The sequence below is a fragment of the Adiantum capillus-veneris genome, chromosome 19, assembly GCF_014529385.1.
Source record: "Adiantum capillus-veneris isolate H3 chromosome 19, ASM1452938v2, whole genome shotgun sequence".
Taxonomy (NCBI): Eukaryota; Viridiplantae; Streptophyta; class Polypodiopsida; order Polypodiales; family Pteridaceae; genus Adiantum; species Adiantum capillus-veneris.
Genome location: NC_140949.1, coordinates 121495833 through 121518223, shown reverse-complemented (window position 1 = coordinate 121518223; position 22391 = coordinate 121495833).

The window sequence follows — 22391 nt, the reverse complement described above, 5'->3', positions numbered from 1 at the left end:
CTAGGGGAGATTCCCGAGCTTGAGACAGAGAGCGGGGTTGAGCCAAGTGAAAGTAGCTCTTTGGATGTTGACACAAGTTGGGAGACCGGGTCGTCTCAGTCCAGTTATGATGAGTTTGATCTCTTGCAAGTGAGTGGAGATGCGGTAAATGCATGTGAAGAGCAAGGATCAGTGCAAACCGTTATGTTCGGTGGAGACCAAGTGGAGGAGCCCGAGTCTACAGATGATGATATGCAGGTGAAGGTGATGTGCGGTGCCATGTTAATGGACATGCTGATGAAAGTGGCGGTGGAGTGTGCGATAGTGGTACAACAGGTGCAGAGCTTTGCTAGGAGGGATGGAGCAACCTTTCCTATGGGAGAAAATGAGGATAAGGCAATAGAGAATGAGTTTCTCTCTTCCTTGATGGAGCATGATGCAACAGTAGAAGAGATGCTTGGAGAACAGGTGATAGAAGCCGACATGCAGGTGGTGTTGGTAGACCTTGAAGGGCCGATTGATAAGGGGGATCTTGACGATGTTTGGATTGAGTGCAATGCAGATGAGAAGGCAAGCATGGAGCCAAAGGTAGAGGTGCTTCCTATGCAGCAAGCGCACTCTGTGGTGGCAGAGAATATAGATTCCCAAATTGTGTCCGAGCTTTCTAAAGGGATTTGTGAATGGTGGTTGAAAGGGATACTGATAAAAGCGGCTATGCAATGGGCTGTTGAGCAGGTACAGGATCTGTTAGATGAGGATCTAGCTTTACATGGATGGGAGGGCGGGTCAAATATGTTAGGTCTGTTTGGTACGAGTGATGATGCAGATATGCCGAGAGTGTTGGTTGAGCACAATAGTGCTCTATTTGGTGTTCTTGGAGGTGCTTGGTTGCGAGTGGATAGTTTGCCAGGGAGTGCTTGGAGTGGTAGAATCATGTTGATGGCAGTTTGGCTATGCAGTTGGGTATGTGCCCTGGTATGGCACTATGTGAGCATGTTACAGGTGGATGTACAGGATCAATGTCAGGTGTTTGACCCCGGCGGTTGATAACAGGTAAAGCAAGGGGTTGGGCAACCCGCATGAACAAAGGCAGCGGGTAGCAGATGCCAGGTTTTGTACATATGTTAGGTGGTTTTGTGATGTACAGAGAGTTTGTGGTCGTGTGGCAGTTTTTTAGTGCACTAAGGTTGAACATGAATGTTCAACAAGGGGGTGGGCAATGATGGTGCAACTAAAGTTGGTCCGAGCTAGGAGATGGTCTATGCGAGGCAGAGGCAGCATGTGACTGCAGTGCAGAAGGCTAGGGCAGGTGCCAAGGCCCTAGGCAGCCAAAGGGTAGCGGAAATGTATGCACATGATGGATTTTTTAGCCAAGGGTGTGCTGCCAGGCGCTAAATTGGACGGTGGTCTCATGTGTCCGAAGTGATGGTTTTGTGTGCCGAAATGTGGTGTTCAAGATGCTATAGAAGCTCGTCTAGACAACTCGTCAAACGGAGCAAGAGTGTGTAGCAGATCCACGACGGACATGGTAGCTGGGGACAAGTGGCCCAGACTGATGTCAGTGCATACATGTGTAAAGCTCGAGTTACGGAGCATGCATGTCTTCTCGGATTGCGAATCGGAGCTATGGATATAAAGTTATGGCCGTTTGAATATTTTTCGGGGGCCAAGTCTGAGCCCACTTGGCCGCATTGGAGGATGTGCCGTCTTGTATATTTTGGGCCTCGCCAAGGTTCTCGGTAATAGTGTGCGCAATGTAAAGTCAGTGCGAGTCGACCGCACGTCCATCGGATACTCGGTCGGTCAAATACAACGAGATGAAGTTGGGAGCCGTGGGCAGTGAAAGGCGACATATGTTTTTTTCTGTTTTGGGTAATACCTCGGATTGCAAGCCTGGAAGAGTTGAGAAGAGATGGTGATTGTGTTGAAGCAAGTCGGCGATGCAAACTTCCATCCGGGCTTTGCGGCTTGGCAGTAGGATATTGCGACAAGGGTACAACTCAATTTTTTTTACCACTTGCGGCTTGGTGTTCGAGGGGTGAACTGACCTAAAGCGAAAAAGTTTTCGAGGTTTGTGTTTGGCCAGGGCGGCTTGGTGAAAGAGGGGTTCAGAAAGCCCGGGCACACGGAGCACCGACCACATGCGAGACCATGATAGGAAAGTTCTTGGCTATAAGTTCAAAGGGAAAAGAGTGACCCCTTAGCTTTTGGGTGGAGTTTGCTCAAAAGCAAAAGAAGAAGAATTCACCAAAAAAAAAAGCCTAGGCTGCAGTGGCGCCAGGCGCCATGGCTAAAAAAAGAAAGTTTTTTGTTTCTTTCCTTGTGGAAACTAGGAGGGGAGGAAAAAAAAAAGAGGGCGACGGGTTTCTTTGGAGGGGAGCAGGAAAGGAGTTTGGAGGCTTTAGAAGAAAGAGGAAGAGGAGAGACATGGAAAAAGGTGGAAGGGTTTTTTTCGCATGTTTGACAGTCGAAGCTAGCATGCAAGGTGTTTTTCGTGAGGCAATCTGAAAGAGCGAGCACCTTGCGAAGAAGGCGACAAGCAAGGGAAAGGGAGAAGTGGAGGAAAGAAGGAAAAGAATGGCGAGAGAGGAGGTTTCTTCGTGTGCTTGAGGAGTCGAAGCTGCACACGATGGTGGATCGCTGTGAAGCGGCTTGAAAGGGCGAAGACGTTGCAGGAGAGGTAGCCAACGAAGGCTACCGAGAGGAGGAGTTGTCGCCGATGCGAAGCGAGTGATGAGTTTTGCTCGTCGATGTGTGTGCCGACGGGTTTCGGTTTGATCGAGGGAGGTGTGTGCCCCTCTGTATGAAGCAGGTGATGGCCTTGTTGCGACCAAGAGTAGACTACATGGGTCTTGTACATGTGTTTTTGGTTTGAAGGAGAAGCTATCATTAGCGATTTTGGCATCGTCACTCCCCCTTCCCCCCTTTCTTCTTTGCTCGTCTCCAAGGTGCATGGTGCCGGTGTGTGTGAGCGTGTGCGCCCCCCGGGCCCCCTGTGTGTGTGAGAGAGAAAGAGAGAGAGGTGTTGAGTTGTGGAAGAGATGAAAGTGGGCAAGATCGGTGTGGTAGCTATCTGAGGATTGTGCAACGCGTGTGTGCGTTGGGCGAAGTGCAAGCGAGGCCCTCCTAGTGTGAATCGTCTTTTTTTGAAGGTGTTTTCGAGAGGACAGGGGTGCTGTGGATACCTTGAGCTATATAGGGGCAGTTGCGTGTGTGTCGGGTGTGGTCTCCATTTCCTCTCTCCAACGTCCGTCGCGGCGTATCCGTCCAACAGCTCCATTGTGATGCTATCCATCCCATGTGTTTGTTTTTTTGTGTTGATTTCCCATCCTTAATCCAAACTGGATCATTGACTTTGACTAAAGTGCTCGAAACAAACACTTGCTTGACTTTCCTTTGCTTTCATGAGTACTTTGGCTGAAATATCTTTGCTTTTTTGGGTGTCTCCTTAGAGGTTTCAGTTGGGTCAACACTTGACTTGAAGTTTTATAAGCTTAACTTGCTTGAAGAAGCTGATCCATGAGGGTTATTTGATGTAGAGGCATATTCTGTCACACCATTTTTGCTAATCGGTGGAAGGTCCACTTTGGCATTACCTTTGTCTGCAAGATTTGTCTTCAATTCTTGTGACTTTTGTAACTTTGATTCTATCATCAATGATACATGTAACTGTCGCTTGCTACTTCTTGAAAAAGAGAGTATTAGCATTTTATCCTCTTTGTAGGCCTTGTGTTGGTCTAACCAGTGATGTCCAAGGATGACATCTGCAAGCATTTCCTTTGAAGGCTTTAACTGAAAGTTTACCTGCTCTTCATGATTTTGGATGCTAAGAGTAGCAACCATTTCTTTTTTACTTGTAGCCTTATCCATGATTTTTATGTTACCCGACTTGCCCTAAGTAATCTCTAGAATATTCTGAATGTTGTCCACAACCATATTGCACTTTGCTTCTTTATCCAGTAGAGCATTGCATCTAACACTTCTCCTTTTGTACTGATGAGAACTATAGCTATTCTAATTGTTAGTTCTATTGAAGATTTCTGTCCTACTTTTGCCATGGTCTCATCTTGATCTAACTGTGTCTCTATGGGGGGTGGCTTGAGACTTTCTTGTCTAATTTGACTTACATTGGTTGATTCGACTGGCAATGAGTGATTGATCTTTGGACTTCCTATTGCTTCCTAACTTTTTGCAACCTCATTCTTCTTAACTTTTGTCTTTGGTGGCATTCTCTGATCAATAGCTTTCATGGTTGCTCTTTGTTATGTTTGATGTGCACTAGCTATTGTCTGATTTGCTTCAAGCTCTTCTAAAGTACTGATTGATGGAGATGATTCATATTCAATAAGATTTGCTTTGATATAAGTCTCCATTTTAATTGTGCTTGAGGACCTCGTGCTGTCGTCCGTGGGTGACCATTGTTGGTCTTCATTCTTGGTTGTCTGTGATGACTCCATCATGTTTGAATTCTATATCTTTGATATCTTCTGATCCATTGGCATTCCGATTATAATGTTGTCTAGCATATCTTTTGTTGTGATCACATAGAATTGAGCTATGATGCTTTGTAAACTTACTTCAATGGTGGTGGAGATGATTCCCAAACATTCTTCTTGTTTGTCTTCATATATGCTCATAAATTCAGGAGCATCCTCCACATCTTTTCCAAGTGCAAAAAGACATGAGGTTCTTGTTTAACTGAGAATCTATCTTTACTTCTCTTGATAGCTTTTCTTCGTGTTCACCAACAATGTTGTACTTGATCATCTTAGGATTTGTGTCTGAATGGAGTGCTTTTGTTGTGGCAGTGTCCTTTGGTTGAGCTTTATATTCATTTTCTTTGCTTTGACCACCTGCTTCAACTGATGTTGACTCCATTGGATGTAATATTGTAGTTTTTGTCTGCGATTGATGAGCATTGTCCACCTGCATCTGACTCACCCTTGATCTGACTAACCCTTGATCTTTGAAGATCCATTGTACTTTTTGGCAGAATCTGTCTCTTTGGAGAAGATTTTGGTGGTGACCTTTGTGTAGCTTTTGGACTTTAGCTTCCATTGATTTTGACTTTTCTGTCACCTATTCTAGCAGCCTGAGGCTTGCATTATCTTCAAATAGTCTTTGACTTCAGCCGTAGCATCCATAGGGGTTTGCACAAGATCATGAACCTGTTGGTATTCATTGCCATGTGCATCTTGATATGCATATGTGAGCTTGATCACATGTAACTTTTTGAACACTTTGGATATGTTGGTTTTTGACTCTGACTTGTGGAGATCAGCTAAAATTTCTGTCCTTGATGATCTTCATAGAAGGAATTGTCTGCAAAATCTGGGTCAATTAAAAAATTCCAACAACCATATGATCTTTCAATGGTTTCTGCTTTGTAGGAGTTTGTTGGTTAAAGGCTCTAGGGATTCTAACCAGTGTAGCATTTCCTCATACATAAGCTGGGCTTGATGGATATACAACTCCCCCCTTCCTAGAGTGATCACTATAGCCTGCTTCATTATAAGAGTTCAAAATTGTTTGGCTCTGGTTTACTCCCACCTTCTGGGACTGTGAAGGTACACTTTAGGTAGCACTATCTATGTTTGGCATCTGTAAACCTTCTGCATAGTTTCCTATGTATCTCCTTGAAACATGAAAAATTATTCCCCAAGTCAAGTTGTAGATAGCATTATCCTTGCCCTGATATTTTCTATCCCATGGGTCTCCTATGATATGAGCTTCTATGGTTTCAGGACCCAAGGCATCATAGATGCTAGACTCTTGTCTATATCTACAACTGTTTTGGTCAAAGTATATGTTTGTTTGATCACAATGTCGAAGCTTGATTTTCGATGGAGGAGAGTTTGGCTCTGAACAGATTTTTGGGTTCACTCGGTTAATATCCTTCAACTCTAGAGAGGATGGACTATAGTAGTTTCTTTCCTCTGAAATGAACCATCCTTTCTGATCTATCACTGGACGCACTTCTATGAGCTAATATGTGGGTCGTTCAAACACTGGTTGATCCTTTTTGTACAGTTGCCCTTTTTGGTCTACATAGTGTGCATATGAATTATGTGTACCATACAATGCTAACAACATTCTGTTTGATGTGTCCCTTAGACTCGTGAATGATTGCACACTTGTGGAAGTGGATGCAAAATCATTTGCAAACCTAACAATATTTTCAACCTTCGGTGATATCTAGACACCTTGACCAAATTCATGCACTAATTTTCTGTTCAAAGAATCAATTTGAAGCTTTTTAGGTGTCTGTGCATCTTTATGCTCATATTGAACTTGCAGTGTTTTTACCGGTGCTTCTAATGGTAATGCATAATCATCTAATTGCATTAAAAGTGACGAGCTAAATGCACTTACATCGAGATTCGCATTGCCAATTTGCTATGTGCCTTTGCTTGGCAGTTGATATGTCCCTGTTGTCTGGATTTCTTTAATAATCTTCAGAAAAATGTCCACCTTTTTGTCCACAATCTGAGCAATACGCCATGACTAGTGGTATTTCATTTGGTTCTATCATGTCGAGTTCTTGCTGAGAAGCTTCTATTTATATGCTTGTCAAGTTGTCGGAATCTTCTTTTAAAACACTGAGCATCAAGCTTTAGATTGCTCCGTCTTGACCTTTGTAATGTCTTTGGCTTGGTTCTCCAATTAGACTGGCTTCTGTTGGATGATCTCTTGGATTTTCCATTTCTGATTCTCGACTATATATCTGACCATTGTAATCCATGTACAATGACCCCGATTCCATATGCACCAACTGTATGTTTTACTGGCTTGTACATATTTCTGGATAAACATTTGGGTTGACTTTTTGAACTTTTATCTGCACTTCATTTTTGAACTTGCAATACCTGGCTCCACTGAAGTCTGTTGTGAGGTCCCCACCCCGCCATATCAAACAGCGGATCTGATGGTGAACCTGGTGGCCACTAGATCTATAGCGAAAGCAAACAAAGTGGTTCAGGGTTCAGCGGACGATCTCTCATCACAAAGTGAGTCGAGCTCGAGCCTACTAGCAATGAGATCTAGCTCCACCTCGCAGGGGAAGCGTACTTAAACTATCTAGCGATCCTAAGACCCACCTTCCAAGAGAAGCGAAACCCCGAGTGCCTTTTTTCCCATGTTTCAGAGGCACGTACTCTCGAGATTTCACCGCTCTAGGGGCAATGAGTATTACTAATATCGAATTGAACACTATGGGGGACAGAGAGTTCCCGACCAATTGGGACCACCCATCTCATAGGCATTGGCAACCTGAGCCAAACCCCCACTTTCCACCCCCACACTCACACTTCCTTGTGTGTCCTAATTACTACCACAAAAGTTGTTCAACATAAAAGTTCCTTGATTAGATTCCGATTCACAATGTTCGTTAAGATAGCCATTCAACCAGTATTGCAAAGCGACACCAAGACAGTACTCTAGTCAAAATTCTACTCAAACTTATTCATTAAAATTCCAATGTTCTGGAGGTACAACATCCCCCCTCTAGCAAGAGTTTACTCCTCCCGTTGTCGCCTAGCTACCCATAAAACTAGGTATGTCCACCGCATAGAAAGCACGACATGGACACTCCCACCGCATAGAAAGCAAGACGTGGGTTCCCACCGCATAGAAAGCAAGTCGTGGGTATCCACCGCATAGAAAGCAAGTTGTGGATTCAAGAGCCCTTAACGAGGAACTCTGCCCCCTGTGATCAGTAGGGGGGTCAGGACTAATTCAACATTGGAAATAGAATGAACATGTCGAGCTAAATTTTCCCAAACAGACATTCTTTCCTATTGCAAACAGTATATCCATCAATCATTTCTTTCCTACCTTAGACTTGAATGTACAATGAATTCAAATGCCGAGATTTCCGTCGGATTTCTCCAACATGTTTGGGGATATGTTCGTTCCTAGCTAAACGTGTGAAATGTTAATTAAACAACTGAATAAAATTGTGACCTACCTCTTCCATTTCTTCGTCAATGGCTCGTGAGATGGCCGGTGCTTGTTCGTCCATGGGAGCTTTTCCCTTTCCATTCACATTGCTCGTTCCCGCCTCGCGGTCGTGGGCACCACCGAAGCGAGTTCTCTTAACCCGGTCCATTTTACACTCACTACTTTAAATGATAAACTTGAAGAAAAAAGCTAAGGTCTGAGAGCATCATAACAAACCAATTAAGATTAGAATCATTAAAGAATCCTCCTTATGCAAGAGATTAGATTTTTCCTTCGAGACCTAGCAATTTTATGAGTAATTCTTTACTTGCCCTATGGAAACTGGCTCTAAAGTTAATCACTTGGCTTAGATGATTAAGAAATTCAGAATTTTACTAATTGATTTACAAGAGAGATGAAGTAAGTAAGCTCAATCACTTTCCTAGTGCGATTTGAAGATGCAGAATTACCGCAGGCATGTGTGATAGAAAATTCTCTTCTTATTGGCCTAATAACGGTTTAATTTTAGCCTTAATCACATCTTAATGTGAGAGAAGATTGAGTCTAATTTAATTACAATACTATTGAATGGTAAAAGAATTAATTTCATCAAATCTACAATATTACCGGCTGACAATTTAATAACTATGCTGCCTAGATAGAGAAATCTTTTCTAATCATGTATTAATCATCGATTAAGAATGATGAATGGCTGCATAAATTAGCTAATTGAATGATGATTATGTAATGGAGTATAGCTATGTAAACTTAGAGAGCAGCTATTGGGAATTATAGCTAAAAGTAGGCCTAGTAGACGAGAATTATGAGAGAGTAATGATGAGAATTAAGAAGAACCGTAGTTAAACCATAATTACCGTGATTAAGGGCTGAGAATCCTCTGATTTTTCTGATCCAATGAATCCTCAAGATGAGAATTTCGGTAGCACCTCCCTCGTTGCTTCTCCTTCAAAACTGTGTGTGTACCGGCAGCACCTCCCCAAGGTGTGTGTAAGTGTGTGGGTGTATACTGGGTGTGTGTGTGTGTGTGTGTGTGTGTGTGTGTGTGTGTGTGTGTGTGTGTGTGTGTGTGTGAGCACACCTTTAAATAGGCCTCCTCAAGCTGAAAATCGACCCTGCTTGCTATTTGCATCTGGGACCTACTCCAGTTAATCATGGCAAGTCTAGTCTCCTACCCACCAAGTGTCCAGTTGGCTTGGTTAACTGGCTCTCACACTTAGTTGCAAGCTTGGAAACTCTCCCAAGACTCCCACAATGGGTGCTCTTTTGGTCGGGGTCAGAGACCTTGCAACCTCCCCAATGTGAAAAATTTGAGATGTCATCATCTCAAGAATGTGTTTGGGTAATCTTTTATGAGCGTTGGTTCGTCCTCCCAAGTTGCATCTTCTTCAGGGTAATCCGTCCACTTTACTAGATGCTCCGTGATAGTTCTGTTGCGTAGCTTCCTTTCCCTTGTTTCAAGTACATAGTCAGGTTGGAGCTCGAGAACTCCTTGTGCTGGCATGACTATCTGATCTGGATCCAAGAATTGATCAGGATTAGGGATGTAGGGTTTGAGTAAGCTAACGTGGAATACATCATGAACCTTCAAGTTTGCAGGTAACTTTAGCTTGTAGGCCTGATCACTCACAACCTTAACGATCTTGAATGGTCCACAATACCTTGGGCTTAGCTTCTTATATCTGCCTAGTGATAAGTTGCTTTTCTTCGGTCGGACTCGCAAAAAAACCTTATCTCCTTCTTTGAAAGTTCTTTCAGAATGGTTCTTATATGCGTAGTGCTTCTATCTATCTTGAGCGGCCTGAATGTCTTGGCGAATAGCTCTAGTCTGAGCTTCCATATCTTCTAACATCTTCCTAGAGGATTCTACCCTGATGGTTGGATCCGAGAAGTTCAATGGTGCTAAACATTCCTGTCCATAAAGAGCTTTGAAGGGTGACATTCCAATGCTTCTGTGTTCGGAAGAATTATAAGCATACTCCACCAATGGTAGATATTGCAACCACTTCTTTGGCTCTTGCGAACAATAGGCTTTGAGAATGTCCTCAATGACTTGATTAACTCTTTCGGTTTGCCCATCTGTCTGTGGATGCGGATGATACGCCGTGCTGAAGGCTAATTGTGACCCAATAGATTGGAAAAGGAGAAGTCCAAAATTTTGATGTAAACTTGGCATCTGTATCACTGACGATACGCTTGGGTAGACCATGTAGCCTAAAAATCTCCTTGATGAATACCCTGCTAATATCCGAAGCAGTAAAGATTGTCTTTACGGGTATTAGATGAGCCACTTTTGTGAGCATATCAACAACCACGAAAACAGAATCATAACCTCCTGTAGAAGGTAATCATGTAACAAAATCCAAACTGATGCATTCCCATTTCATCTGGGGTATGTCAAGAGGTTGAAGTTGCCCTAGTAACTTGATTCTTTCGGCTTTTATCCGCTAACAAGAAATACGTTGCCTCACATAGCGAAGTATGTCTCCTTTCATTCCAGACCAAAAATAACTCCTCCTGACAGCATGAAGATTCTTAGCATAGCCTGGATGTCCAGATGTAGGGCTATCGTGTGCTTCATATAGAATAGCCTTTTTTAAAGCTGGATCTCTGGGTACACAGAGTCTATGTCTGTAGTAAAGACATCCTCCCATAAGAGAGTAATCTTTAGCTTCAGGCATCTTATTCTACTGAACTAATGATACTATACGTTGGTACTCTGGATCTACCAAGGATGCTTCTTTGATTCTATCCTAGATAGGGTTATTTGGAATAGAAATAGCTCCGAGAAAGGATTTTTGCATCTGCAACTGCATTTTCCTTCCATGGTCTATAATTTATGTCAAGGTCATATTCCTGTAATAGCTCTATCCATCGCTGTTGTCGCATGTTGAGAATAGGTTGAGTAAAAATCCATTTTAAGCTCTTGTGGTCTGTAACCAGCTGAAACTTGCATCCGAGAAGATAATGTCTCCATAACTTCAGCGCATGTATAACTACTAAAAGTTCCAAATCATGAGTAGGGTAATTCTTCTCATGATCCCTCAGCTTTCGCGAAGTATACGCCACTGGTCTCCCTTCTTGAGTAAGAACTCCGCCTAGAGAAAATTTGCTAGCATCGGTTGCTACTTCAAATTCTTTACTGAAGTATGGAAGCTTTAAAATAGGAGCTGAGACCAAGAATTCTTTTAGCTTATCAAAGCTAGACTCGTGCTCGGTCTTCCATTCGATCCTCATTCCTTTCTTCAGGAGTTCCGTCAAAGGTGCAGCAATACGTGCATAGTCCTTGACAAAAATCATGTACCAACGTGTTATTCCAATAAATCCTCTTACTTCTCTGACGGTGGATGGTTGAGGCCAATCAATGATATCCTTGACTTTGTCTGGGTCTACTGAGATCACTTCAGTCGATATGACAAATACAAGATAGTTGACCTTTGGCGAGCAAAAAGTGCACTTGCTCTCTTTAGCGTAAAGTTGGTGTTCCCGAAGAAGATCAAGTACTTTGCGAACATGTTCTTCGTGATCTGCTTCGTTCTTAGAATAGATCAGAATGTCATCAAAGAAAACCAAGACAAAATCATCCAGGTAAGGTCTGAAAATATCATGCATAAGTCGATTGAAGCTTGCAGGAGCATTTGTTAGACCAAAAGACATTACTGTGAACTCGTAGTGCCCATACCTAGTATTGAAAGCTGTCTTTGGAATATCTGATTCTTTGATCCTGATTTGGTAATATCCTGACCTTAGATCAATCTTTGTAAACATTTTGGCACCGTGTAGCCTGTCCAAGAGTTCCTCAATCCTTGGGATTGGATACTTGTTCGTGACAGTTACTTGGTTCAGTCCACGGTAGTCTATGCATAGCCTTAAGGTTCCATCCTTCTTCTTCTGAAAAAGAATTGGTGCACCCCAAGGAGAAGTACTAGGTCGAATGAATCCTTGCTCAATGAATTGCCTAAGTTGTTCCTTGAGTTCGATGGCCTCTAGAAGTGACATTTTATAAGGTCTTTTTGAGATAGGTTCACATCCAGGGGTAGTCTCAATCTCGTGATCTACCTCTCTATGTGGTGGAAGATTTGTAAGGTCTTCTAGGAATTTATCATCATACTCCCCCAACCAGTTTGGTCGAAGTGAGGTATCTGATTGGTCCACCTTGTTGAGCTTTACCGCATAAATTTGCTATCCCTTTCTTAATCCCTTCAAAAGTCTGCTGGCCTTAACTAGAGTAGCCCTAGGTCTCCCATTTTCCCCCTGGATTAAGGCTTCATTACCCAAGTTATCTGTAAAGGTAAAGTTCCCTTGTGAACAATGGATATGGGCCTTGTTTTGCTTTAAACAGTCCATCCCTAGTATCCCATCAAAAAATCCTAAGGGTAGGGTTTGAAATTGGGTGTCCCCCTAAATCAAAGTCGATTTTTCCTGCAGAGTGTTGAGATACTACTTACTTGCCGTTTGCTAACTCTACAAATAGCTTGCTTGTTGGATACTTATCTAGCTTTAGCTTCCTCATGCATCTGGGTGAAAGAAATGAAAGAGTACTACCACAATCTATAAGAAAGTTAACTTGTTCACCTCTGAGAGATCCTGGCGTATGAATGACTGCGTGTTGCTCGCAACCATTGGGGTTGTCAATTGCAGCATGCATGGTTGCTCTCTCCACTGCTTCATCACCCACAGTTGGTTGTACCACTGCGGCATTCACTCTGGTGGTGGCTCCATGCCCTCACCCTTTGTTCATCCTTCCACGTCCTCCTCTTCCATTAACTTGGCCACGCCCATGGGTATTCAAGGGTATGGCATTGGCGTTGGTTGCATGAGTGTTCCTGAGACACTTGGATCTGTAATGTCCATATTCGCCGCAACCATAGCATCGAACATCTGGGAACTCCATGGTTGTGGTGATAGCCACAATAGGACGCTAGTCATGTGCTTGGTTGGCTGGTCTGTTATTCCAAGCAGTTGTCCTTGCCCTTTTTGCCCAATGATTCCTACTATTTTGATTAACCTTTTGTACTTCAAGAGCTAGAGGTTTGGCCCTCAACAAGGCATCCTGTAGTGTTGTCGGCCTGAGAGCTTCCAACTGAGTATTCAAAGGGTCTATTAGCCCTTGGAAGAACCTCGCCGCCTGTTGTTCCAAGGTCATCTTAGGATCATATCTCCGAAGAGTGACAAACTTTGCATAATACTCTTCGACAGATGAAGTCAGTTACTACCGAAGTGAAAAGAATTCATTTATCCTCAAGGTTTTATAAGCAGGTGGTAAATAACGCCCCATTATCGCAGCTTTGATGTCTTCCCAGGATTGGGAAGATCCCTTAATATTCAGGTCCCTGCAATGTTGCTTCCACCATATCTTGGCATCGCTAGTCAAGCGGAACATCGCAAGCATGGTTTGATTTACGGGTTGGGTCCCCGCAGCTTCAAAGTAGTCGTCCATGGATTCCATCCACACTTCCGCATCTCTCTGCACATTTGCCCCCTTTCCCTTAAAGAGTGGAGGCTGGGCTTGCTTAAGGAGGAGCTTCTTCTCTTGCGCTGCTGAGTATAGAGCAACAGGCGGTGCCTACATGGGTTATACGAGATTCTTGATACCATTACTTGGATTTCAAAATAGATTCGTCTTTATCAAGAGACATAGATTCAGAGACAAAAAGCACTTTATTGATGAAAATTTATTACAATTGAAACCCCTCAAGGTTTAGGATAACTGATGATCAACTTATTACATGGCTTTTTGGATTGCGTATAAAATACGCCTAGGAGATGGTGTTCACATGATGCACTACTTTGTTCATGAAGTAGTTCCTGTACTCATCCTTGAGTGGATAATAAACTAAGATATCAAGCCGAGATTCCTCTTTTGGTACTCCAAAAGTTCAGACTCTGTTCGCCGGGATCACCTCGGTGACCTTTTCCAAGAGCCAGTTGTTGATGGTTTGATTGGTGTCTCCTGAGACAGTCAGGTCCAATCGAGTAGGCAACAAGTAGAATAACTCCACCACCCTCAACTCTTCTGCCCAACGTATCTTCTTCAAATCGGTAGCCAATCATCCTAACTTCCGAGCGTTGATGTAGTAAACCCCTCCTGGAAGTGTCCAATCAAGTCCCCATCCTCTATTGATGCGAGTGGAGTGTGGCGTATGAGCCTTCATCAGTATCTCCATGATATCTCGCCTGAAATGGTAAACTGGGGATCGTCGAGCTTGCTCATAAATAAGCTCAAACACTTGGAACTTCTCATATTCGAGCACGGAGTCTTCCTGCAACACCAATGCAAGGAATTCGGATCAGCTACCTATATACTTTCAGTTCCTTTTTAAATATTCAAACAGTACGACTTTATTTCCCAGCCTAACCTAGGCTTTGATACCAGGTGTGAGGTCCCCACCCCACCGTATCAAACAGCGGATCTGATGGTGAACCTCGTGGCCACTAGATCTATAGCGGAAGCAAACAAAGTGGTTCAGGGTTCAGCTAGCGGACGATCTCTCATCACAAAGTGAGTCGAGCTCGAGCCTACTAGCAATGAGATCTAGCTCCACCTCGCAAGGGAAGCGTATTTAAACTATCTAGCGATCCTAAGACCCACCTTCCAAGAGGAGCTAAACCCCGAGTGCCTTTTTCTCCATGTTTCAGAGGCACGTACTCTCGAGATTTCACCGCTCTAGGGGCAATGAGTATTACTAATATCAAATTGAACACTATGGGGGATAGAGAGTTCCCGACCAATCGGGACCACCCATCTCATAGGCATTGGCAACCTGAGCCAAGCCCCCACTTTCCATCCCCACACTCACACTTCCTTGTGTGTCCTAATTACTACCACAAAAGTTGTTCAACATAAAAGTTCCTTGATTAGATTCCGATTCACAATGTTCGTTAAGACATCCCTTCAACCAGTATTGCAAAGCGGCACCAAGACAGTACTCTAGTAAAAATTCTACTCAAACTTATTCATTAAAATTCCAATGTTCTGAAGGTACAACATCCCCCCTCCAACGAGAGTTTACTCCTCCCGTTGTCGCCTAGCTGCCCATACAACTAAGTATGTCCACCGCATAGAAAGCACGACATGGACACTCCCACCGTATAGAAAGCAAGACGTGGGTTCCCACCGTATAGAAAGCAAGTCGTGGGTATCCACCGCATAGAAAGCAAGTCGTGGATTCAAGAGCCCTTAACGAGGAACTCTGCCCCCTATGATCAGTAGGGGGGTCAGGACTAATTCAACATTGGAAATAGAATGAACATGTCGAGCTAAATTTTCCCTAGCAGACATTCTTTCCTATTGCAAACAGTATATCCATCAATCATTTCTTTCCTACCTTAAACTTAAATGTAGAATGAATTCAAATGCTGAGATTTCCGTCGGATTTCTCCAACATGTTTGGGGATATGTTCTTTCCTAGCTAAACGTATGCAATGTTAATTAAACAACTGAATAAAATTGTGACCTACCTCTTCTGTCATAAAAACTAATATCTAACCAACCCAAATGATTTTCTCATATTAAACTGATCACTTAATGTGGAAGAATGAACGAGAACAAGTGTTAAGATATAGATATGTGCTTATAGATCTATCTCAACACGGGGCCAATAGTAAAGGGACCCAAATGAGAGATGGTCTATCAAAGAGCAAGGCTAACCAATGGAGCATAAGACCTTAGGGTTAGCTTCATTGAAGACCTCCAATAATGTGTGTAAAAGTCCTTTGACCTTAGGTAAGCTAGGTCTGAGCTTGAGGTGGGAACCCGCCGGCCCAAGCTCGAGGTGCTTGTCATTCTTGAGGTGCTTGATTAAGGTGCTTGAGGTACTTGACCTGCTGCATGATTAAGGTGCTTGAGGTGCTTTGACATGCTTGCCTGAGATGCTTGTGGGAACACCCCTAGTCCAAGTGCTTAGTCATGCTTGATGACTAACGTGCTTAAGCACCAAAGGTCAAAAAGATCCCTACAAAGAGGGGGGCGAGCCCTTTTCTTAGGGGCTAGAGAGAGAACACACACACACACACTCTCTCTCAAGGAAAGCCCAATCTTAAAGAGGCAACAGGGACACATGTCGAGCCCTACCCATGTTACCCCCATGAGGTGCTTGAACTCTATTGGCTAGGATTAAAAGGGGTCCAATGATAATTTACAACAATTATCTAATTGTTTTTACATTTATCAAGTCCTCTCTCTCAAAGGGGAAAGGGGGGCACTTGTCCCAAGACTACACCTATTGCTAGAAATGGCTCAAGCTTGTGATTGTCTAGGCTTGGCATGAGCCAATGAGCTTCAATGATGAGCTAGATGGGGGGGTCGACCTAGCAAGGGGGGGGGTTGCTTAGGGGGTATACTCACCCACACACACTCACAAACACTCTCATTGTGTGCTATGCAAAGTGCAAGAGCTCCCTCTCCTTCTCCAAGCAAGTAGAGGTTGAGAGCCTACACCAACACTCTTGGATATGAAGTACAAATCCAACCAAGAGCCATGCTTCAATGCTTAAGCTTGCCATCTCCTTCTTCTTCATTACTATGCTATTATGTATGGTAGCAACAAGAGTTATGATAAGTGAGGAACTAATTCTTTCTCCTACGAAATGTTTCTTCTTCCTCTTCCCTACCCTCATTCCCTGCTAGCTCTCTCCACCTTCGAAGGTGTTTGAGGTCTTGGGACTGAGGCTTGGGATAGTTAAAGATTTCTTCAAGTTTATGTTATGTTTGTGATGCATGAAGATTTCCATCTTCATTGCATCACCTAGGTCACAAGGAACACAAAGATTGTATTGTAACAAGTCTCTCTTAATGGGAGAAATCATAATACAAATGCCTATTGGAGGGTGGGACCAGCTCCACATAAATCCGGTCCTCAAATGTTGTCATGTTCTCTAAATTCTCTCTCTTGCAAAAGTATTGTTCATGCCAAGTTAACTAATTGTTATGATTATGTCGCTATCTTCAATTATGTTCACCCGCTATGCTCACAAAGTCATTTCTCAAAAGTACTCTCATTAATTTCCGCTACTCTCAAATTAAATAGGCCAATTCCATTACATTGGTATCAGAGCATTTGGTTTCTCTTTTCTTGCTTAAGAAGAGAGGTCCTTAAGTAGCCTATAAATGGTTGATGTTGTTAATTATATTAGGGTAAGTGGAACTGGGATCTAATATCGGTTTTGTTGAGCTCACTATGTGGGGGATGGTGCACACGTCGGGAGCTTTGGACTTAATAATGGAGTCTTTTTAGACTTTCCTACGGCTTTACCATTATTGAGCCATAAGAAGTCAGAAAGGAGCTAGCCCTTGGCAACTCTGCTATGTTAGACCTACTCCTCTACTCTCTATAATCAACCACTTCGAGCTGTGGGTGTAGATACTTAAGAGCCGATTTTCAAAGGCTAAGAGGAGTGGCAACAACTAAGGTTTTGAATTTCCAAAGCATACACTAAGTACATACATAAATTTTGTTAACATGGCTGACAATAATCAAGAGAGTAGAATGAACATTGATAGCTTTGATTTTGCACATGAAGGTGCTAACGATGATGCTCCCATGTTTGTGAATTATCTCGTCACTAGGTTGTAGCAAGCTATGGGCAACCCTGCTTTGCAAGCTGAAGTTACTCAACAACTTCGTGCTTATGGAATTTCCCTTCCTCTCCAAGAGGAGAGAGAGCTTAGGAGGCCTCTTGAAGAGACCCCCAAAAGAAGACTCTCTCCAATTCGAGCGGAGGAATCCAAAGAGCAAGAAAGCAATGAAAGTTTAAGTTCCTCTGAAGATGTGGCTCCACGAAGACGGCGGTCTAGACGATTGCCCACTCCTCCCAGAGGAAAAGATCAACAAATAGTCCTTCTCCTCATCACTCTGAAAGGCAAGAGAGGAAACAAAGGAAGAAAAGGGCTAGGAAGAGGTCACCCTCTTCTCCTTCTTCTTCACCTTCCTCCTCTTCCGACGAAAGTTATGGCTATTCTCCTAGAGAATACAAGAGGGGAGGACATCGCAAATCATTTCCTGCATGGCGAAGGTCACAAAAGCTAAAGAAGTTCAAGGAGGGAGGAAAGAGTATCTCTTTTCTCATCTATGATGGGACCTTCGGTGCTACCGACAAAGTGTTGGCCTTCATCCAGCAATTTGATGCGGCCTTTGGAGATGAGGGCTTCACAGAGTCCTCCAAGCTACGCCATGTAGCTATGCACTTCCAAAAATCAGCTCGTCAATGGTGGGCTAGCCTTCATGGCAATGATGAAGCCCCAAAGACATGGAAAACTCTACGAGTTTCCATCATGAAGCAATTCCTTGCAAGCGATGCAAAGAACAAAGTGCTTACTGAATGGCGCAGCTTGAAGCTCCTCTCCCATGAGTCTATCCACAAATATGTAGACAAGTTTTGGAATTTACATCTCAAGGCTACTGTCTTTCAAAAGATAGACTTTGCCGAGCAAAGGTAGCAATTCTGTGCGGGATTACCTGAAGAGATGGCCGAATACATCAACTCTCAACGTCCTGGTACTATTAGCAAAGTAATCCATCACACCATGGTTGCTTCACGCATCAATTTCCATCAAGGGGCTAGACGTAATGTCAAGCCCATGGAAAACAAAGACAAAAATGATGCAAAGGGAAAAACCAATGTTCAAAATACTTCCCAAGTCAATTCCAACAACAACAAAAATCGGTCCAAGGAGAAGGGAGTTTACAAAGGTAAAAACAAACTCTCTCCTGAAGAGCTTGAAGCTTTTCGCAAGGACCATAAGTGTTTCAAGTGTGGGGAGAAAGGGCATGGTTATTGTTCTTGCCCCAAAAAGAATACTCGCAATGGGGCTTCCACCATCGAAGCTCCAAAAGAGGATGCTCATTGCAAAGGATCATCACTTTCCTATGCTTGGGGAAAGGTAAGAGAGCATGATGCCTTCATCTTGTTTGACCCTGGCTCTAGTCTTAACTTCATATCAATGGAGTTGGCCACCAAGTTGGGCATTCAAGCTTTTGAGATGGGAGATATAGTAGTGGCTGATGCAGCTTTCAAGGGACAACAAGCCTCCGTTACTCCCTTGATTGGGAAGTTGAGGCTTCATGTCCAAAGCTATGTCGACAAGGAAGACTTCTTCATCTCTCCTCTCCAACACGAGGATGTTATCCTAGGGGCACCATGGTTTGATCACATGGCTGCCAACATGAAGTTCCTTGAAAGGAGAACCTACTTGACCTACAAGGGAAAGAACATGTATATAGATTCTACTGAGCGTGGTCGCACTATTCCACTTGTAAATCCTCTTGCTTTTGATAAGTCAATGAAGAGCTCAGTTTCTGCGTACATGATTTTTGTCAAAGAGTCTCTAAAAGATACTAATGTTTCATCAAATGTAAATGGTAGGAATCAAGAAGAGTTAGACTTGTCTAATTTTCTAAAAGGATTCCAAGATGTGTTCATCGATGATATCCCTATGGACTTACCTCCAAAACGAGGGGATGATGACCATCGTGCTGAGCTCCTTCTTGGAAGCTCACCACCTAACAAGCCTCCTTGTCGAGTCTCACAAGCTCAACAAGAGGAGATCATGAGGCAAGTACAAGAGCTGGTAGACAAAGGTATGGTGACGCCTAGTTCCTCTCCCTTTTGTTCTCCAGTCCTTTTAGTGCAAAAGAAAGATGGTACATACCGTATGTGTGTGGACTATCGAGCACTAAACCATATCACTATCAAAAACAGATTTCCCGTACCTCGGGTAGAAGATCTGTTTAATAAGCTACAAGGCTCGACCTACTTCAGTAGGATTGACCTTAAGAGTGGCTATCATCAAATAAGGATAGTGGATGAAGATATCTTAAAGACAGCGTTTTGCACAACGTTTGGTCTTTATGAATATCTAGTCATGCCTTTTGGCTTGACTAATGCACCAGCTACGTTCAATCGTTTGATGGAGAAAATTTTTAAGCCATACCGTAAATTCACTGGAGTGTTCTTTGATGATATCATCATCTACTCCAAGTCTTTGGAGGATTATAAGCAACATCTCCAAGTGATTTTTCAAGCATTGAGGGAGAACAAGATTTTTCTTAACCAAAAGAAAAGAGAATTCTTCCTTCAAGAGATTCAATACCTAGGTCATATTATCTCTAAAGATGGTATCCAAATGGATCCATCAAAGTTAGAGGTAATAAAAGCATGGCCTAACCCAAGAAATCTACATGAGCTAAGAAGCTTTGTTGGTATGTGCGCATACTACAGACGCATACTATAGACGCTTCATAGCAAAATTCTCTCAAGTAGTCGGACCACTACACGACTTAACTAAGAAGAACGTTAAGTTTGTATGGACTGCTAAGTAGCAAAATGCTTTTGAAAAGCTCAAAGAGAAGCTTACTTCCCAACCAGTCCTCGTGCTTCCGGATCTCTCAAAGCCATTTAAGGTCCAATGTGATGCTTGTGGTGATTGCCTTGGAGCAGTTTTGCTTCAAGAAGGGCATGCCATAGCATATGAGAGCCGAAGGCTCAATATTGATGAGCGAGTCTTGGGCATTTATGAGAAAGATTTTTTAGCTGTTCTACATGCCCTAGACACATGGAAGCACTACCTATTGGGGACTCCATTTATTCCTACGAACCGACCACCAGTCTCAAGTATTTCATGACGCAAACCAAGCTTTCCAACAAACAAATGAGGTGGGCAAATTTTCTTTCACAATTTAATTTCCATATTGCTCACATAGCTGGTAGGCACAATCAAGTGGCTGATGCACTTTCACGAAGACCCAAAGTTAATGCGGTGTCTATAGCTACTCACAATGATCTATCCTCTATGATAGATGAGTATGCTACTGACCCGAACTTTAGAGACATAATGTCAGCCCTTGCTTTGGGAAAGAAAGAGGAACATTCACCTTGCAGGATGGTTATCTTCTCCACGGCAATAGGCTATGTGTTACCCATTCCCTTCGTAAGAAAGTTATGTATGAATCCCATGCTCCTCCATATGTGGGGCATAGAGGTATTCAACCTACTCTCCGAGGAGTAGAGACGTACTTCTATTGGCCTACCATGAAAGTGGACATAGAAGAGTATGTTTCAAAATGTGTAGTATGCCAAAAGACCAAGTATGATAGAGGGAAGCAACTTGGATTACTCCAGCCATTGCCTATTCCAAATTCACCATGGGAGAGTATATCCATGGATGTCATCTTTGGATTACCCAAGTCTATCCACGGGAATACAGGAATATGGACAATAGTTGACAGGTTTAGCAAGCAAGCACATTTTATTCCTGTCAAAAAGACTATTAAGGCACATCAAATGGCAACTCTCTTCATATCTCAGATTTTCAAGCCCCATGGATTACCCACATCCATCGTGTCAGATAGAGATCCTAGAATGACCAGTAATTTCTGGAAAGGTCTCTTTGAAAATCTAGGAACAAGATTGAATTTCTCTTCAGCCTATCACCCACAAACGGATGGCCAAAGTGAGATAGCCAATCTTATGATACTCAATCTACTTAAGACTTATGTTACCGAAGTAGATCAACGCTCACAATGGGAAAATTACTTACCTCTTGTAGAGTATGCCTACAACAATACTGTACATACTTCTACGGGAAAAGCACCTTTTGAGATCATTGAGGGAAGACCTAAAAGTCCCTTGCTACTCAAAGTACATGGGAAGATCTTCGCCGTTGATGAGTATAGCCGTGACCTACAAGAACCTTTTCAAAATATTAGGGAGGCTATATCCATCTCTCAACAAAGGCAAAAAGCTACTGCTGATAAGCACAGACGAGCCTAAATGTTCAAAGAAAATGATTGGGTCTTACTCAAGTTTCCTAAGGCTCGATTAAGGCAAACGATGGGCAAAAATCCTATGGGCCATCAAAAGTATTATGCTAAACTAGCAAAAAGATACTATGGTCCTTTCCAAATCTTGAAGCCCATCAATGAGATGGCTTATCAACTCAAGTTGCCCAACCATTAGCTCATACACAATGCCTTTCATGTAAGCCTACTTAAGCCCTACAAAGGAGAGCCACCAACTGAACCAATTATTGAAGACCCTCCCGAAGTTGAAGACCAAGAAGAGGTGCTACAACCCGAAGCTGTCCTTCGGCATGAAGACAAGGTACTACGACATGGTAAGATTATCCGACAGTATCTTATTAAGTTCAAAAATTATCCTTTTGAAGATGCTAGATGGATGCAAGGAATACAGCTTAAGGATAGTATGAACCTTGTCAATGCTTACAATGCTACATTAGAGTAAGCAAATGTACAAATTTCTTTTAAATGACTCATGTTTTTGTCTTATAAGACTAGTCCTCTTTTTAATTGTGCACAAATTTAACTAGTATGCATGCTTAGAATCATGTTTGTGATGACCACGTCTCACAAACACCAAGTAGAATTTGTCACTCTACTTTGGGAGAATGAAATGGACTAAAGAGCAGACATGCTTGCGGCATCTATGTCTCCCAAGCA